Source organism: Oncorhynchus nerka, linkage group LG24 (assembly GCF_034236695.1).
Source record: "Oncorhynchus nerka isolate Pitt River linkage group LG24, Oner_Uvic_2.0, whole genome shotgun sequence".
Taxonomy (NCBI): Eukaryota; Metazoa; Chordata; class Actinopteri; order Salmoniformes; family Salmonidae; genus Oncorhynchus; species Oncorhynchus nerka.
The window spans coordinates 81,117,643-81,134,332 of record NC_088419.1 but is presented as its reverse complement, the minus strand read 5'-3'; the positions used below and the strand labels follow the sequence as shown (position 1 = coordinate 81,134,332).

Here is a 16,690-nt window from a genome sequence, read left to right as displayed (position 1 = left end):
ACCCTCCTCTCTGTCTGTCCCCATTCCCACTCTATACAACCCTCCTCTCTGTCTGTCCCCATTCCCACTCTATACAACCCTCCTCTCTGTCTGTCCCCATTCCCACTCTATACAACCCTCCTCTCTGTCTGTCCCCATTCCCACTCTATACAACCTCCTCTCTGTCTGTCCCCATTCCCACTCTATCTCCTCTCTGTCTCCCCATACTCTATAGCCCTCCTCTCTGTCTGTCCCCATTTCACTCTATACAACCCTCCTCTCTGTCTGTCCCCATTCCCTCTATACAACCCCTCCTCTCTGTCTGTCCCCATTCCACTCTATACAACCCTCCTCTCTGTCTGTCCCCATTCCCCTCTATACAACCCTCCTCTCTGTCTGTCCCCATTCCACTCTATACAACCCTCCTCTCTGTCTGTCCCCATTCCCACTCTATACAACCCCTCCTCTCTGTCTGTCCCCATTCCCACTCTATACAACCCTCTCTCTGTCTGTCCCCATTCCCACTCTATACAACCCTCCTCTCTGTCTGTCCCATTCCCTCTATACAACTCCTCCTCTCTGTCTGTCCCCATTCCACTCTATGGCCCTCCTCTCTGTCTGTCCCACTCTACAACCCTCCTCTCTGTTCCCATTTCCTCTATACAACCCTCCTCTCTGTCTGTCCCCATTCCACTCTATACAGCCCTCCTCTCTGTCTGTCCCCATTCCACTCTATACAACCCTCCTCTCTGTCTGTCCCCATTCCCTCTATACAACCCTCCTCTCTGTCTGTCCCCATTCCCACTCTATACAACCCTCCTCTCTGTCTGTCCCCATTCCCACTCTATACAACCCTCCTCTCTGTCTGTCCCCATTCTCACTCTATACAACCCTCCTCTCTGTCTGTCCCCATTCCACTCTATACAACCCTCTCTCTGTCTGTCCCCATTCTCCTCAACCCTCCTCTCTGTCTGTCCCCATTCCCTCTATACAACCCCTCCTCTCTGTCTGTCCCCATTCCCACTCTATACAACCCTCCTCTCTGTCTGTCCCCATTTCCTCTATACAACCCTCCTCTCTGTCTGTCCCCATTCCCACTCTATACAACCCTCCTCTCTGTCTGTCCCCATTCCACTCTATACAACCCTCCTCTCTGTCTGTCCCCATTTCCACTCTATACAACCCTCCTCTCTGTCTGTCCTCTGTCATTCCCACTCTATACAACCCTCCTCTCTGTCTGTCCCCATTCCCACTCTATACAACCCTCCTCTCTGTCTGTCCCCATTCCCACTCTATACAACCCTCCTCTCTGTCTGTCCCCATTCTCACTCTATACAACCCTCCTCTCTGTCTGTCCCCATTCCCACTCTATACAACCCTCCTCTCTGTCTGTCCCCATTCCACTCTATACAACCCTCCTCTCTGTCTGTCCCCATTCTCCCCACCCTCCTCTCTGTCTGTCCCCATTCTCACTCTATACAACCCTCCTCTCTGTCTGTCCCCATTCCCACTCTATACACCCTCCTCTCTGTCTGTCCCCATTCCCACTCTATACAACCCTCCTCTCTGTCTGTCCCCATTCTCACTCTATACAGCCCTCCTCTCTGTCTGTCCCCATTCCCACTCTATACAACCCTCCTCTCTGTCTGTCCCCATTCCCACTCTATACAACCCTCCTCTCTGTCTGTCCCCATTCTCACTCTATACAACCCTCCTCTCTGTCTGTCCCCATTCCCACTCTATACAACCCTCCTCTCTGTCTGTCCCCATTCTCCACCCTCCTCTCTATACAACCCTCCTCTCTGTCTGTCCCCATTCCCACTCTATACAGCCTCCTCTCTGTCTGTCCCCATTCCCACTCTATACAACCCTCCTCTCTGTCTGTCCCCATTCCCTCTATACAACCCCTCCTCTCTGTCTGTCCCCATTCCACTCTATACAACCCTCCTCTCTGTCTGTCCCCATTCTCACTCTATACAACCCCTCCTCTCTGTCTGTCCCCATTCCCACTCTATACAACCCTCCTCTCTGTCTGTCCCCATTCCCCTCTATACAACCCTCCTCTCTGTCTGTCCCCATTCCACTCTATACAACCTCCTCTCTGTCTGTCCCATTCCACTCTATACAACCCTCCTCTCTGTCTGTCCCCATTCCCACTCTATACAACCCTCCTCTCTGTCTGTCCCCATTCTATACAACCCTCCTCTCTGTCTGTCCCCATTCTCACTCTATACAACCCTCCTCTCTGTCTGTCCCCATTCCACTCTATACAACCTCCTCTCTGTCTGTCCCCATTCTCACTCTATACAACCCTCCTCTCTGTCTGTCCCCATTCCCACTCTATACAACCCTCCTCTCTGTCTGTCCCCATTCCCACTCTATCAACCCTCCCTCTGTCTGTCCCCATTCCCTCTATACAACCCTCCTCTCTGTCTGTCATTCCCACTCTATACAACCCTCCTCTCTGTCTGTCCCCATTCTCACTCTATACAACCCTCCTCTCTGTCTGTCCCCATTCTCACTCTATACAACCCTCCTCTCTGTCTGTCCCCATTCCCACTCTATACAACCCTCCTCTCTGTCTGTCCCCATTCCCACTCTATACAGCCCTCCTCTCTGTCTGTCCCCATTCTCCCTATACAGCCCTCTCTCTGTCTGTCCCCATTCCCACTCTATACAACCCTCCTCTCTGTCTGTCCCCATTCCCACTCTATACAACCCTCCTCTCTGTCTGTCCCCATTCCCACTCTATACAACCCTCCTCTCTGTCTGTCCCCATTCTCCTCTATACAGCCCTCCTCTCTGTCTGTCCCCATTCCTCACTCTATACAACCCTCCTCTCTGTCTGTCCCCATTCCACTCTATACAGCCCTCCTCTCTGTCTGTCCCCATTCCACTCTATACAACCTCCTCTCTGTCTGTCCCCATTCTCACTCTATACAACCCTCCTCTCTGTCTGTCCCCATTCCCACTCTATACAAGCCTCCTCTCTGTCTGTCCCCATTCCCACTCTATACAACCCTCCTCTCTGTCTGTCCCCATTCCACTCTATACAACCCTCCTCTCTGTCTGTCCCCATTCTCACTCTATACAACCCTCCTCTCTGTCTGTCCCCATTCTCACTCTATACAACCCTCCTCTCTGTCTGTCCCCATTCTCCTCTATACACCCTCCTCTCTGTCTGTCCCCATTCCACTCTATACAACCCTCCTCTCTGTCTGTCCCCATTCCCACTCTATACAACCCTCCTCTCTGTCTGTCCCCATTCCCCTCTATACAGCCCTCCTCTCTGTCTGTCCTCATTCTCTCTGTCTGTCCCCATTCCCTCTATACAACCCTCCTCTCTGTCTGTCCCCATTCTCACTCTATACAACCCTCCTCTCTGTCTGTCCCCATTCTCACTCTATACAGCCCTCCTCTCTGTCTGTCCTCCATTCCACTCTATACAACCCTCCTCTCTGTCTGTCCCCATTCCACTCTATACAGCCCTCCTCTCTGTCTGTCCCCATTCCCTCTATACAACCCTCCTCTCTGTCTGTCCCCATTCCCACTCTATCGTTCCCCTCTCAACCCTCCTCCTCTGTCTGTCCCCATTCCCACTCTATACAACTCCTCCTCTGTCTGTCCCCATTCCCACTCTATACAGCCTCCTCTCTGTCTGTCCCATTCTCACTCTATACAACCCTCCTCTCTGTCTGTCCCATTCTCATCTATACAACCCCTCCTCTCTGTCTGTCCCCATTCCCACTCTATACCCTCCTCTCTGTCTGTCCCCATTCTCACTCTATACAACCCCCCTCCTCTCTGTCTGTCCCCATTCCCTCTCTATACAACCCTCCTCTCTGTCTGTCCCCATTCCCACTCTATACAACCTCCTCTCTGTCTGTCCCCATTCCCACTCTATACAACCCTCCTCTCTGTCTGTCCCCATTCCTCTATACAACCCTCCTCTCTGTCTGTCATTCCCTCTATTCTCTCTCTATACAACCCTCCTCTCTCTGTCTGTCCCCATTCCACTCTATACAACCCTCCTCTCTGTCTGTCCCCATTCCCACTCTATACAACCCTCCTCTCTGTCTGTCCCCATTCCCTCTATACAACCCTCCTCTCTGTCTGTCCCCATTCCCAACCCTCTCTCTCTATACACCCTCCTCTCTGTCTGTCCCCATTCCCACTCTATACAACCCTCCTCTCTGTCTGTCCCCATTCCACTCTATACAACCTCCTCTCTGTCTGTCCCCATTCCCACTCTATACAACCCTCCTCTCTGTCTGTCCCCATTCTCACTCTATACAACCCTCCTCTCTGTCTGTCCCCATTCCCACTCTATACAAGCCCTCCTCTCTGTCTGTCCCCATTCTCACTCTATACAACCCTCCTCTCTGTCTGTCCCCATTCCCACTCTATACAACCCTCCTCTCTGTCTGTCCCCATTCCCACTCTATACAACCCTCCTCTCTGTCTGTCCCCATTCTCACTCTATACACCCTCCTCTGTCTGTCCCCATTCCCACTCTATACAGCCCTCCTCTCTGTCTGTCCCCATTCCCTCTATACAACCCTCCTCTCTGTCTGTCCCCATTCCCTCTATACAGCCTCCTCTCTGTCTGTCCCCATTTCACTCTATACAACCCTCCTCTCTGTCTGTCCCCATTCTCACTCTATACAACCCTCCTCTCTGTCTGTCCCCATTCCACTCTATACAACCCTCCTCTCTGTCTGTCCCCATTCCACTCTATACAACCTCCTCTCTGTCTGTCCCCATTCCCACTCTATACAACCCTCCTCTCTGTCTGTCCCCATTCCCACTCTATACAACCCTCCTCTCTGTCTGTCCCCATTCCCACTCTATACAACCCTCCTCTCTGTCTGTCCCCATTCCACTCTATACAACCCTCCTCTCTGTCTGTCCCCATTCCACTCTATACAACCCTCCTCTCTGTCTGTCCCTATACAACCCCTCCTCTGTCTGTCCCCATTCTCACTCTATACAGCCCTCCTCTCTGTCTGTCCCCATTCCCACTCTATACAACCCTCCTCTCTGTCTGTCCCCATTCCCACTCTATACAACCCTCCTCTGTCTGTCCCCATTCTCACTCTATATAACCCTCCTCTCTGTCTGTCCCCATTCTCACTCTATACAACCCTCCTCTCTGTCTGTCCCCATTCCACTCTATACAACCCTCCTCTCTGTCTGTCCCCATTCCCACTCTATACAAGCCCTCCTCTCTGTCTGTCCCCATTCCCTCTATACAACCCTCCTCTCTGTCTGTCCCCATTCCACTCTATACAACCCTCCTCTCTGTCTGTCATTCCACCTATTCCCTCTGTCTGTCCCCATTCCCTCTATACAACCCTCCTCTCTGTCTGTCCCCATTCCCACTCTATACAACCCTCTCTCTGTCTGTCCCCATTCTCCTCTATACAACCCTCCTCTCTGTCTGTCCCCATTCCCACTCTATACAGCCCTCCTCTCTGTCTGTCCCCATTCCACTCTATACAACCCTCCTCTCTGTCTGTCCCCATTCTCACTCTATACAACCTCCTCTCTGTCTGTCCCCATTCCACTCTATACAACCCTCCTCTCTGTCTGTCCCCATTCCACTCTATACAAGCCCTCCTCTCTGTCTGTCCCCATTCTCCTCTATACACCCTCCTCTCTGTCTGTCCCCATTCTCCTCTATACAACCCTCTCTGTCTGTCCCCATTCTCACTCTATACAACCCCTCCTCTCTGTCTGTCCCCATTCTCACTCTATACAAGCCCTCCTCTCTGTCTGTCCCCATTCTCCCCTATACAACCCTCCTCTCTGTCTGTCCCCATTCCACTCTATACAACCCTCCTCTCTGTCTGTCTGTCCCCATTCTCACTCTATACAACCCCTCCTCTCTGTCTGTCCCCATTCCACTCTATACAACCCTCCTCTCTGTCTGTCCCCATTCCCTCTATACAACCCTCCTCTCTGTCTGTCCCCATTCCCACTCTATACAACCCTCCTCTCTGTCTGTCCCCATTCTCACTCTATACAGCCCTCCTCTCTGTCTGTCCCCATTCCACTCTATACAGCCTCCTCTCTGTCTGTCCCCATTCCACTCTATACAGCCTCCTCTCTGTCTGTCCCTCCTCTCTCTCTGTCCCCATTCTCACTCTATACACTCTATACAGCCCTCCTCTCTGTCTGTCCCCATTCCCACTCTATACAACCCCTCCTCTCTGTCTGTCCCCATTCCACTCTATACAGCCCTCCTCTCTGTCTGTCCCCATTCTCCTCTATACAACCCTCCTCTCTGTCTGTCTGTCCTCTACAGCCCTCCCCTGTCTGTCCCCTCTCTATACAACCCTCCTCTCTGTCTGTCCCATTCCACTCTATACAACCCTCCTCTCTGTCTGTCCCCATTCTCACTCTATACAACCCTCCTCTCTGTCTGTCCCCATTCTCACTCTATACAACCCTCCTCTCTGTCTGTCCCATTCCCACTCTATACAACCCTCCTCTCTGTCTGTCCCCATTCTCACTCTATACAACCCTCCTCTCTGTCTGTCCCATTCTCACTCTATACAGCCTCTCTCTCTGTCTGTCCCCATTCCCACTCTATACAACCCTCCTCTCTGTCTGTCCCCATTCCCACTCTATACAACCCTCTCTCTGTCTGTCCCCATTCCCACTCTATACAGCCTCCTCTCTGTCTGTCCCCATTCTCCTCTATACAACCCTCCTCTCTGTCTGTCCCCATTCCCTCTATAGCCCCTCCTCTCTGTCTGTCCCCATTCTCCTCCTATACAGCCCTCCTCTCTGTCTGTCCCCATTCCCACTCTATACAACCTCCTCTCTGTCTGTCCCCATTTCACTCTATACAACCCTCCTCTCTGTCTGTCCCCATTCCCACTCTATACAACCCTCCTCTCTGTCTGTCCCCATTCCACTCTATACAACCCTCCTCTCTGTCTGTCCCCATTCTCACTCCTCCTCCTCTCTGTCTGTCCCCATTCCCACTCTATACAACCCTCTCTCTGTCTGTCCCCATTCCCACTCTATACAACCCTCCTCTCTGTCTGTCCCCATTTCCCACTCTATACAACCCTCCTCTCTGTCTGTCCCCATTCTCACTCTATACAGCCTCCTCTCTGTCTGTCCCCATTCCACTCTATACAGCCCTCCTCTCTGTCTGTCCCCATTCCACTCTATACAACCCTCCTCTCTGTCTGTCCCCATTCTCACTCTATACAACCCTCCTCTCTGTCTGTCCCCATTCTCACTCTATACAACCCTCCTCTCTGTCTGTCCCCATTCTCACTCTATACAACCCTCCTCTCTGTCTGTCCCCATTTCACTCTATACAGCCCTCCTCTCTGTCTGTCCCCATTCCCACTCTATACCCTCTCTCTGTCTGTCCCCATTCTCCTCTCTCTGTCTGTCTGTCCCCATTCCCACTCTATACAGCCCTCCTCTCTGTCTGTCCCCAGCCCTCCCCTCTCTTCTCACTCTATACAACCCTCCTCTCTGTCTGTCCCCATTCCACTCTATACAGCCCTCCTCTCTGTCTGTCCCCATTCTCACTCTATACAACCCTCCCTCTGTCTGTCCCCATTCTCACTCTATACAACCCTCCTCTCTGTCTGTCCCCATTCTCACTCTATACAACCCTCCTCTCTGTCTGTCCCCATTCTCACTCTATACACCCTCCTCTCTGTCTGTCCCCATTCCACTCTATACAACCCTCCTCTCTGTCTGTCCCCATTCTCACTCTATACAACCATCCTCTCTGTCTGTCCCCATTCCACTCTATACAACCCTCCTCTCTGTCTGTCCCCATTCCCACTCTATACAACCCTCCTCTCTGTCTGTCCCATTCTCCTCTATACAGCCTCTCTCTGTCTGTCCCCATTCTCACTCTATACAGCCCTCCTCTCTGTCTGTCCCCATTCTCCTCTATACAACCCTCTCTCTGTCTGTCCCCATTCCACTCTATACAACCCTCCTCTCTGTCTGTCCCCATTCTCACTCTATACAACCCTCCTCCTCTGTCTGTCCCCATTCCCACTCTATACAACCCTCCTCTCTGTCTGTCCCCATTCCACTCTATACAACCCTCCTCTCTGTCTGTCCCCATTCTCACTCTATACAACCCTCCTCTCTGTCTGTCCCCATTCTCACTCTATACAACCCTCCTCTCTGTCTGTCCCCATTCCCACTCTATACAACCCTCCTCTCTGTCTGTCCCCATTCTCACTCTATACAACCCTCCTCTCTGTCTGTCCCCATTCTCACTCTATACAACCCTCCTCTCTGTCTGTCCCCATTCTCATCTATACAGCCCTCTCTCTGTCTGTCCCCATTCCTCTATACAGCCCTCCTCTCTGTCTGTCCCCATTCCCTCTCTATACAGCCCTCCTCTCTGTCTGTCCCCATTCCACTCTATACAACCCTCCTCTCTGTCTGTCCCCATTCTCACTCTATACAGCCCTCTCTCTGTCTGTCCCCATTCCACTCTATACAACCCTCCTCTCTGTCTGTCCCCATTCTCACTCTATACAACCTCCTCTCTGTCTGTCCCCATTCTCACTCTATACAACCCTCCTCTCTGTCTGTCCCCATTCTCACTCTATACAGCCCTCCTCTCTGTCTGTCCCCATTCTCACTCTATACAACCCTCCTCTCTGTCTGTCCCCATTCTCACTCTATACAACCCTCCTCTCTGTCTGTCCCCATTCTCACTCTATACAAGCCTCCTCTCTGTCTGTCCCCATTCCACTCTATACAACCCTCCTCTCTGTCTGTCCCCATTCCCACTCTATACAACTCCTCTCTGTCTGTCCCCATTCCCACTCTATACAGCCCTCCTCTCTGTCTGTCCCATTCCACTCTATACAACCCTCCTCTCTGTCTGTCCCCATTCTCACTCTATACAACCCTCCTCTCTGTCTGTCCCCATTCTCCTCTATACAACCTCCTCTCTGTCTGTCCCCATTCCACTCTATACAACCCTCCTCTCTGTCTGTCCCCATTCTCACTCTATACAACCCTCCTCTCTGTCTGTCCCCATTCCACTCTATACAACCCTCCTCTCTGTCTGTCCCCATTCTCACTCTATACACCCTCCTCTCTGTCTGTCCCCATTCTCCTCTATACAACCCTCCTCTCTGTCTGTCCCCATTCCCACTCTATACAACCCTCCTCTCTGTCTGTCCCCATTCCCACTCTATACAGCCCTCCTCTCTGTCTGTCCCCATTCCCACTCTATACAACCCTCCTCTCTGTCTGTCCCCATTCCCACTCTATACAACCCTCCTCTCTGTCTGTCCCCATTCCCACTCTATACAACCCTCCTCTCTGTCTGTCCCCATTCCCACTCTATACACCCCTCCTCTCTGTCTGTCCCCATTCCACTCTATACAACCCTCCTCTCTGTCTGTCCCCATTCTCACTCTATACAACCCTCCTCTCTGTCTGTCCCCATTCTCACTCCATTCCTCCTCTCTGTCTGTCCCCATTCTCACTCTATACAACCCTCCTCTCTGTCTGTCCCCATTCTCACTCTATACACCCTCCTCTCTGTCTGTCCCCATTCCCACTCTATACAACCCTCCTCTCTGTCTGTCCCCATTCTCACTCTATACAACCTCCTCTCTGTCTGTCCCCATTCCCACTCTATACAGTCCCCCTCCTCTCTGTCTGTCCCCATTCCCACTCTATACAACCCTCCCTCTGTCTGTCCCCATTCTCACTCTATACAGCCCTCCTCTCTGTCTGTCCCCATTCCCACTCTATACAACCCTCTCTCTCTGTCTGTCCCCATTCCCACTCTATACAACCCTCCTCTCTGTCTGTCCCCATTCCCACTCTATACAACCCTCCTCTCTGTCTGTCCCCATTCTCACTCTATACAACCCTCCTCTCTGTCTGTCCCCATTCCCACTCTATACAACCCTCCTCTCTGTCTGTCCCCATTCCACTCTATACAACCCTCCTTCTCTGTCTGTCCCCATTCCACTCTATACAACCCTCCTCTCTGTCTGTCCCCATTCCCACTCTATACAACCCTCCTCTCTGTCTGTCCCCATTCTCACTCTATACAGCCCTCCTCTCTGTCTGTCCCCATTCCCACTCTATACAACCCTCCTCTCTGTCTGTCCCCATTTCACTCTATATACAACCCTCCTCTCTGTCTGTCCCCATTCTCACTCTATACAACCCTCCTCTCTGTCTGTCCCCATTCCCACTCTATACAACCCTCCTCTCTGTCTGTCCCCATTCCCACTCTATACAACCTCCTCTCTGTCTGTCCCCATTCTCACTCTATACAACCCTCCTCTCTGTCTGTCCCCATTCCCACTCTATACAACCCTCCTCTCTGTCTGTCCCCATTCCCACTCTATACAACCTCCTCTCTGTCTGTCCCCATTCTCACTCTATACAACCCTCCTCTCTGTCTGTCCCCATTCCACTCTATACAACCCTCCTCTCTGTCTGTCCCCATTCTCACTCTATACAACCCTCCTCTCTGTCTGTCCCCATTCCCACTCTATACAACCCTCCTCTCTGTCTGTCCCCATTCCCACTCTATACAACCCTCCTCTCTGTCTGTCCCCATTCCACTCTATACAACCCTCCTCTCTGTCTGTCCCCATTCCCACTCTATACAACCCTCCTCTCTGTCTGTCCCCATTCCCACTCTATACAACCCTCCTCTCTGTCTGTCCCCATTCTCACTCTATACAACCCTCCTCTCTGTCTGTCCCCATTCCCACTCTATACAACCCTCCTCTCTGTCTGTCCCCATTCTCACTCTATACAACCCTCCTCTCTGTCTGTCCCCATTCCCACTCTATACAACCCTCTCTCTGTCTGTCCCCATTCCACTCTATACAACCTCCTCTCTGTCTGTCCCCATTCTCACTCTATACAACCTCCTCTCTGTCTGTCCCCATTCCACTCTATACAACCCTCCTCTCTGTCTGTCCCCATTCCCACTCTATACAACCCTCCTCTCTGTCTGTCCCCATTCTCACTCTATACAACCCTCCTCTCTGTCTGTCCCCATTCTCACTCTATACAGTCTGTCCCCATTCCCACTCTATACAACCCTCCTCTCTGTCTGTCCCCATTCCCACTCTATACAACCCTCCTCTCTGTCTGTCCCCATTCTCACTCTATACAACCCTCCTCTCTGTCTGTCCCCATTCTCACTCTATACAGCCCTCCTCTCTGTCTGTCCCCATTCTCACTCTATACAACCCTCCTCTCTGTCTGTCCCCATTCTCACTCTATACAACCCTCCTCTCTGTCTGTCCCCATTCTCACTCTATACAACCCTCCTCTCTGTCTGTCCCCATTCCCACTCTATACAAGCCCTCTCTCTGTCTGTCCCCATTCACTCTATACAACCCTCCTCTCTGTCTGTCCCCATTCTCACTCTATACAACCCTCCTCTCTGTCTGTCCCCATTCTCACTCTATACAACCCTCCTCTCTGTCTGTCCCCATTCTCACTCTATACAACCCTCCTCTCTGTCTGTCCCATTCCCACTCTATACAACCCTCCTCTCTGTCTGTCCCCATTCCCACTCTATACAGCCCTCCTCTCTGTCTGTCCCCATTCTCACTCTATACAACCCTCCTCTCTGTCTGTCCCCATTCTCACTCTATACAACCCTCCTCTCTGTCTGTCCCCATTCCCACTCTATACAACCCTCCTCTCTGTCTGTCCCCATTCCCACTCTATACAACCTCCTCTCTGTCTGTCCCCATTTCCCTCTATACAACCTCCTCTCTGTCTGTCCCCATTTCACTCTATACAGCCCTCCTCTCTGTCTGTCCCCATTCCCACTCTATACAACCCTCCTCTCTGTCTGTCCCCATTCCCACTCTATACACCCTCCTCTCTGTCTGTCCCCATTCCACTCTATACAACCCTCCTCTCTGTCTGTCCCCATTCTCACTCTATACACCCTCCTCTCTGTCTGTCCCCATTTCCACTCTATACAACCCTCCTCTCTGTCTGTCCCCATTCCCACTCTATACAACCCTCCTCTCTGTCTGTCCCCATTCCCACTCTATACAACCCTCCTCTCTGTCTGTCCCCATTCCCACTCTATACAACCCTCCTCTCTGTCTGTCCCCATTCCCACTCTATACAACCCTCCTCTCTGTCTGTCCCCATTCTCACTCTATACAGCCCTCCTCTCTGTCTGTCCCCATTCCCACTCTATACAACCCTCCTCTCTGTCTGTCCCCATTCCCACTCTATACAACCCTCCTCTCTGTCTGTCCCCATTCTCACTCTATACAGCCCTCCTCTCTGTCTGTCCCCATTCCCACCCATACAACCCTCCTCTCTGTCTGTCCCCATTCCCACTCTATACAACCCTCCTCTCTGTCTGTCCCCATTCTCACTCTATACAACCCTCCTCTCTGTCTGTCCCCATTTCCACTCTATACAACCCTCCTCTCTGTCTGTCCCCATTCCCACTCTATACAACCCTCCTCTCTGTCTGTCCCCATTCCACCATTCCTCTGTCTGTCTATTCCACCTATACAACCCTCCTCTCTGTCTGTCCCCATTCCCACTCTATACAACCCTCCTCTCTGTCTGTCCCCATTCCCACTCTATACAACCCTCCTCTCTGTCTGTCCCCATTCTCACTCTATACAACCCTCCTCTCTGTCTGTCCCCATTCTCACTCTATACAACCCTCCTCTCTGTCTGTCCCCATTCCCACTCTATACAACCCCTCCTCTCTGTCTGTCCCCATTCCCACTCTATACAACCCTCCTCTGTCTGTCCCCATTCCCACTCTATACAACCCTCCTCTCTGTCTGTCCCCATTCCCACTCTATACAACCCTCCTCTCTGTCTGTCCCCATTCCACTCTATACAACCCTCCTCTCTGTCTGTCCCCATTCCCACTCTATACAACCCTCCTCTCTGTCTGTCCCCATTCCACTCTATACAACCCTCCTCTCTGTCTGTCCCCATTCCACTCTATACAACCCTCCTCTCTGTCTGTCCCCATTCCCACTCTATACAACCCTCCTCTCTGTCTGTCCCCATTCCCACTCTATACAACCCTCCTCTCTGTCTGTCCCCATTCCACTCTATACAACCCTCCTCTCTGTCTGTCCCCATTCCCACTCTATACAACCCTCCTCTCTGTCTGTCCCCATTCCCACTCTATACAACCCTCCTCTCTGTCTGTCCCCATTCCCACTCTATACAACCCTCCTCTCTGTCTGTCCCCATTCCACTCTATACAACCCTCCTCTCTGTCTGTCCCCATTCCACTCTATACAACCCCTCCTCTCTGTCTGTCCCCATTCCACTCTATACAACCCTCCTCTCTGTCTGTCCCCATTCTCACTCTATACAACCCTCCTCTCTGTCTGTCCCCATTTCACTCTATACAACCCTCCTCTCTGTCTGTCCCCATTCCCACTCTATACAACCCTCCTCTCTGTCTGTCCCCATTCCCACTCTATACAACCCTCCTCTCTGTCTGTCCCCATTCCCACTCTATACAACCCTCCTCTCTGTCTGTCCCCATTCCCACTCTATACAACCCTCCTCTCTGTCTGTCCCCATTCCCACTCTATACAACCCTCCTCTCTGTCTGTCCCCATTCTCACTCTATACAACCCTCCTCTCTGTCTGTCCCCATTCCCACTCTATACAACCCTCCTCTCTGTCTGTCCCCATTCCCACTCTATACAACCCTCCTCTCTGTCTGTCCCCATTCCCACTCTATACAACCCTCCTCTCTGTCTGTCCCCATTCTCACTCTATACAACCCTCCTCTCTGTCTGTCCCCATTCCCACTCTATACAGCCTCCTCTCTGTCTGTCCCCATTCCCACTCTATACAACCCTCCTCTCTGTCTGTCCCCATTCCCACTCTATACAACCCTCCTCTCTGTCTGTCCCCATTCCCACTCTATACAACCCTCCTCTCTGTCTGTCCCCATTCCACTCTATACAACCCTCCTCTCTGTCTGTCCCCATTCTCACTCTATACAACCCTCCTCTCTGTCTGTCCCCATTCCCACTCTATACAACCCTCCTCTCTGTCTCTCCCCATTCCCACTCTATACAACCCTCCTCTCTGTCTGTCCCCATTCCCACTCTATACAGCCCTCCTCTCTGTCTGTCCCCATTCCCACTCTATACAGCCATCCTCTCTGTCTGTCCCCATTCCCACTCTATACAACCCTCCTCTCTGTCTGTCCCCATTCCCACTCTATACAACCCTCCTCTCTGTCTGTCCCCATTCCCACTCTATACAGCCTCCTCTCTGTCTGTCCCCATTCCCACTCTATACAACCCTCCTCTCTGTCTGTCCCCATTCCCACTCTATACAACCCTCCTCTCTGTCTGTCCCCATTCCCACTCTATACAACCCTCCTCTCTGTCTGTCCTCATTCCCACTCTATAACCCTCCTCTCTGTCTGTCCCCATTCCCACTCTATACAACCCTCCTCTCTGTCTGTCCCCATTCCCACTCTATACAACCCTCCTCTCTGTCTGTCCCCATTCCCACTCTATACAACCCTCCTCCCTGTCTGTCCCCATTCCCACTCTATACAACCCTCCTCTCTGTCTGTCCTCATTCCCACTCTATACAGCCATCCTCTCTGTCTGTCCCCATTCCCACTCTATACAGCCATCCTCTCTGTCTGTCCCCATTCCCACTCTATACAGCCATCCTCTGTCTGTCCCCATTCCCACTCTATACAGCCCTCCTCTCTGTCTGTCCCCATTCCCACTCTATACAACCCTCCTCTCTGTCTGTCCCCATTCCCACTCTATACAACCCTCCTCTCTGTCTGTCCCCATTCCCACTCTATACAACCCTCCTCTCTGTCTGTCCCCATTCCCACTCTATACAGCCATCCTCTCTGTCTGTCCCCATTCCCACTCTATACAACCCTCCTCTCTGTCTGTCCCCATTCTCACTCTATACAACCCTCCTCTCTGTCTGTCCCCATTCCCACTCTATACAGCCTCCTCTCTGTCTGTCCCCATTCCCACTCTATACAACCCTCCTCTCTGTCTGTCCCCATTCCCACTCTATACAACCCTCCTCTCTGTCTGTCCCCATTCCCACTCTATACAACCCTCCTCTCTGTCTGTCCCCATTCCCACTCTATACAACCCTCCTCTCTGTCTGTCCCCATTCTCACTCTATACAACCCTCCTCTCTGTCTGTCCCCATTCCCACTCTATACAACCCTCCTCTCTGTCTGTCCCCATTCCCACTCTATACAACCCTCCTCTCTGTCTGTCCCCATTCCCACTCTATACAGCCTCCTCTCTGTTTGTCCCCATTCTCACTCTATACAACCCTCCTCTCTGTCTGTCCCCATTCTCACTCTATACAACCCTCCTCTCTGTCTGTCCCCATTCCCACTCTATACAGCCTCCTCTCTGTCTGTCCCCATTCCCACTCTATACAGCCCTCCTCTCTGTCTGTCCCCATTCCCACTCTATACAACCCTCCTCTCTGTCTGTCCCCATTTCCACTCTATACAACCCTCCTCTCTGTCTGTCCCCATTCTCACTCTATACAGCCATCCTCTCTGTCTGTCCCCATTCCCACTCTATACAACCCTCCTCTCTGTCTGTCCCCATTCCCACTCTATACACCCTCCTCTCTGTCTGTCCCCATTCTCACTCTATACAGCCCTCCTCTCTGTCTGTCCCCATTCCCACTCTATACAACCCTCCTCTCTGTCTGTCCCCATTCCCACTCTATACAACCCTCCTCTCTGTCTGTCCCCATTCTCACTCTATACAGCCCTCCTCTCTGTCTGTCCCCATTCCCACCCATACAACCCTCCTCTCTGTCTGTCCCCATTCCCACTCTATACAACCCTCCTCTCTGTCTGTCCCCATTCTCACTCTATACAGCCCTCCTCTCTGTCTGTCCCCATTCCCACTCTATACAACCCTCCTCTCTGTCTGTCCCCATTCCCACTCTATACAACCCTCCTCTCTGTCTGTCCCCATTCTCACTCTATACAGCCCTCCTCTCTGTCTGTCCCCATTCCCACCCATACAACCCTCCTCTCTGTCTGTCCCCATTCCCACTCTATACAACCCTCCTCTCTGTCTGTCCCCATTCCCACTCTATACAACCCTCCTCTCTGTCTGTCCCCATTCTCACTCTATACAACCCTCCTCTCTGTCTGTCCCCATTCCCACTCTATACAACCCTCCTCTCTGTCTGTCCCCATTCCCACTCTATACAACCTTCCTCTCTGTCTGTCCCCATTCCCACTCTATACAGCCTCCTCTCTGTCTGTCTCCATTCCCACTCTATACAACCCTCCTCTCTGTCTGTCCCCATTCCCACTCTTTACAACCCTCCTCTCTGTCTGTCCCCATTCCCACTCTATACAACCCTCCTCTCTGTCTGTCCCCATTCTCACTCTATACAACCCTCCTCTCTGTCTGTCCCCATTCCCACTCTATACAGCCCTCCTCTCTGTCTGTCCCCATTCCCACTCTATACAACCCTCCTCTCTGTCTGTCCCCATTCCCACTCTATACAACCCTCCTCTCTGTCTCTCCCCATTCCCACTCTATACAACCCTCCTCTCTGTCTGTCCCCATTCCCACTCTATACAGCCCTCCTCTCTGTCTGTCCCCATTCCCACTCTATACAACCCTCCTCTCTGTCTGTCCCCATTCTCACTCTATACAACCCTCCTCTCTGTCTG

The 16,690-nt window shown here is 52.0% G+C and overlaps 1 protein-coding gene across 1 annotated transcript in view; it reads left to right on the top strand.

Annotated features, from left to right (window-relative positions):
* Nucleotides 1-16,690, top strand: part of LOC115108771 (collagen alpha-1(XXIV) chain) — a 296,583-nt gene that overhangs the window by 135,767 nt on the left and 144,126 nt on the right. The window lies entirely within an intron of this gene.